The following is a 3,788-nucleotide window of genomic DNA, read 5'->3' on the forward strand; positions in this document are numbered from 1 at the left end:
TCATACTAATATTACATTTATTAGTAAAAACTTAACATAAAATAATATTGATGGTAATGTAATTTGTTAATAAATAATAAATAATAAATTAAATAATTATATGGGAAAGTAATTTTTATCCAAATTAAATATTTGCAACACTTTATCTAGTGAAATAATTATTTGGCTATCCAGAATATATTTGTTATATTTAGTGTACTTTATATTATAATTTTTATATCTTTACGATGATATATAGTTTAAGGTAAGAGATGTGGTTAATTAATTTGTTGGTGGTGATTAATTAGAATTATATGGTTTTTTGTAAAAATTAAATAATGTGAAGAGCAAAATAGGAAATGAAAATTACATCATGTTAGAGGTTACACTATGTTTTGCCTTTATATATAACTAGCATGTTGACAGGCATTGTCGTGCCTGCCAACCCGTTTTCCTATCATTTATAATGTGTAATTTGTATATCATAAATGTCAATATAATATTTTATGTTAAATATTTGTATTCTACAGTTGAATTTATTCGATTAAATTGAACATTCACATTCTACATTAACAAATTGATAGTTATAATGTAAAAAAGAAGAAATATTTAACCCATAAACATGAACATATATCGGGTAGAGAGGAACATTAGGTTATATATGGTTTTTCAGTAAAAATTAGAAAATAGTGAGGGCAAAATAGGGACAACCACAAATTACACCATGATTGGTGGTTATCACAAATTACACCATGATTGGTGGTTATTTTGGGTTTTCACTTTATAAGTAATAAAGATAAAGATATAATATATATATATATAAAGATATATATCCACCCAAACAATCCTTATGAATGACAGAATTTCTAACCAGATCTTAGAAAACGTCATAGTTTTCATTAATAGCCTCCTGACGAATTATTAACTTGGTAGCTTTTAAATTAGACACAATGTAGTTTTTAGTTGACTGATGATGATGATTTATTAATTGAGTATAATTATCTTAACCATTTATTACATCATGATTTAAATTAATGTATATTAAGGAAGATTTACATGACATGAGCTGCATCACAAAAATTATATGGTAGATTGCATGGGTACAATATCGTGTAGCTAAAACTAGTAAATATCTAAAATCACATATTTGGAATTAAAAACTATTTCTTTTTTAAAATCAAATGAATTTGAAAAATTTATTTTATTTATAATTATTTTTAAATTAAATAAATTTGAAAGTGTGATTAACTAACAAAGGATTATGATAAAAACACTTCCATTTTATGCTACATAATAATTTTTATTCTGAAAAAATTAAATACTCTACTATATTATGATTTTATTTTACATAATACTATTTTATTTCTTTTGACCAATTGAAAATCTTAACTGAAATCATAAGGACAGAAAAGGTATGCAAAGAAAATTGGGCTAGACTCTCAGTATTGGAAAATAGGGGGAAATATGATTTTATAATATTTTCAAAATTTTAATTTAAAAATAACTAGAAATTTGGATCTGTGCAGCATTTTAGCATCTCTATACATTGCCTCCCAAGACTGGAATAGAGACTATCTCTAATACCAGAGACTCTAGAACTATATATAAATCGTGACATGCTATATAAAAAATAATCTAATGGTCCATATTTTAATTATTTTATAATAAAAAATTGAGTGAAATTCATATACTCCAAGAACAAGTTTTTTAGACTTACTCTTCATCGTAACCATCAATTTTAGGGATATCTAATGGTTTAGATTTACTCACTAATTTAAACCATTGGATTTCTCTAGAATTGATAGTTAGAATTAGAAATAAGTTTAAAAAACTTACTTTTAGAGTAAGTGGATCCCCTCCCTAAAAAATTTAGTCCTCTTTCCCCTTATAGTCTAGTAGGGGAGTGTGAGTACTTGAGAGTAGCACACCCCAAGAGGTGAGATTATATGAACTCGTGCAATGCTTAGGCTAAATCTTCTTATAAATTCTCTAACCTCTTGGTCATAGAAACCATAGAAAATCCTCTCCTTGTGCTTGTTTATTTGAAGAAAAAACCTGAAATTTCTTAGAAACAAGAGAAAGATGGGTGCTGAAACTACTGCACATAGTCCAATACACATATTGTTCTTCCCCTTTATGGGTCATGGCCATATGATACCTATGGTTGACATGGCCAAGCTTTTTGCATCAAAAGGGGTGAAGACAACCATTCTCACCACACCCCTCAATGCACCTTTCATCTTCAAAACAATAGAAAAATCTAAAACCTATTCCAACATCAATATGCAAACCATCAAGTTCCATTCTATAGAAGCAGGTTTACCTAATGGGTGTGAAATTTTTGACTCAATCCCTTCACCAGAATTTATTCCACTCTTCTTTAAGGGCACTGAACTGTTGCAGGAGGGATTTGAGCAACAACTGAGTCTACAACGTCCAAATTCTATTGTTTCTGATACGTTCTTTACACGGACAAATGATTCTAGTGCGAAATTCAACATTCCAAGGATTGTGTTCTATGGGGTTAGTTTCTTCTCCATGTGTGCTACTGAATGCGTTAGACTCTACAAATCTTATGAGAATGTTTCTTCTGATTCATAATCATTTGTCATTCCTAGTCTTCCTGGTGAGATTAAAATGACAAGGACTTAGGTAGCAGATTACTTAAAAATTGGTGATTGGTTAGAAAGATTGACACAATTCAGGGAAGTAGAAGAGAAGAGCTATGGAGTTGTTTTCAACAGCTTCTATGAACTTGAGAAGGACTATGCTGATTATTATAGGAAGGTAATAGGAAGAAGAGCATGGCACATAGGCCCTTTGTCTCTTTGCAACATTGATAAGGAAAAAAAAAATATAGAGGAAAAGAAGCATCTATTGATGAGCATGAGTGGCAAAATTGGCTTGACACAAAGGAAGCTCAGTTGTTTATGTATCCTTTGGAAGTATTGTAATCTTCCCCGATTCTCATCTTAGAGAAATTGCATTAAGACTTGAGGCTTCAGGGCAACCGTTCATTTGGGTTGTGAAGAAAAGCAAAAAAGATGGAGAAGAATGGCTTCCTGGAGGATTTGAAAAAAGAATTGAAGGTAAGGGACTAATTATAAGAGGTTGGGCACCTCAGGTTTCGATTCTTGAACATGAAGCAATTGGAGCATTTATGACTCACTGTGGATGGAATTCAACTTTGGAAGGAGTTGTTGCTGGGGTACCCTTTATCACATGGCCTGTGTCTGCAGAACAATTTTACAATGAGAGATTAGTGGTTGATGTCCTTAAAACTGGAGTACCCGTTGGTGTTAAAAGGTGGTGTTTATTTGGGGATATGGATGATAGCATTAAATGGGATACAATAGAGAAAACTGTGAGAAATATATTGGGAAAGGACGAAGCAGCAGAGGAAATGAGGAAGAAAGCAAAGGAGCTGTCAAGATTGGCAAGAAAGACCGTGGAAGAAGGAGGATCTTCTGACTTAGATTTGGATGCCTTCATTGTTGAGTTTGATTCACTACGTGGATAATACAACCTACTAGAACAACATGCTTAATTTGATTCATATCTTATTGAAGTTGCAGTAGACAGTCATAAACATTTATTCAATAAAATAAGAAATGTAGTGTTATAGAAACTCACAAATGAATGAAAAATCTTGGTTGAATGATGAATCTTTATTTTGACTATATTACAAGTCTTTTTTCTTCTTTTTTTCCATTTTTATGTTGATTTTTTTTGTTTAAGGATAGTCATTATCACTATTACTCCAAAAGTGAATATCATTCTAAAGGTAAAATTATTTGTGACCTAACATG

General features: G+C 30.7%; 1 pseudogene; it reads left to right on the plus strand.

Annotated features, from left to right (window-relative positions):
• Positions 1 to 1,940: 1,940 nt before the first annotated feature.
• Positions 1,941 to 3,499, plus strand: LOC109340291 (annotated as a pseudogene).
• The last annotated feature ends 289 nt before the right edge of the window (positions 3,500 to 3,788 follow it).

The sequence above is a fragment of the Lupinus angustifolius genome, unplaced genomic scaffold, assembly GCF_001865875.1.
Source record: "Lupinus angustifolius cultivar Tanjil unplaced genomic scaffold, LupAngTanjil_v1.0 Scaffold_156_4, whole genome shotgun sequence".
NCBI lineage: Eukaryota > Viridiplantae > Streptophyta > Magnoliopsida > Fabales > Fabaceae > Lupinus > Lupinus angustifolius.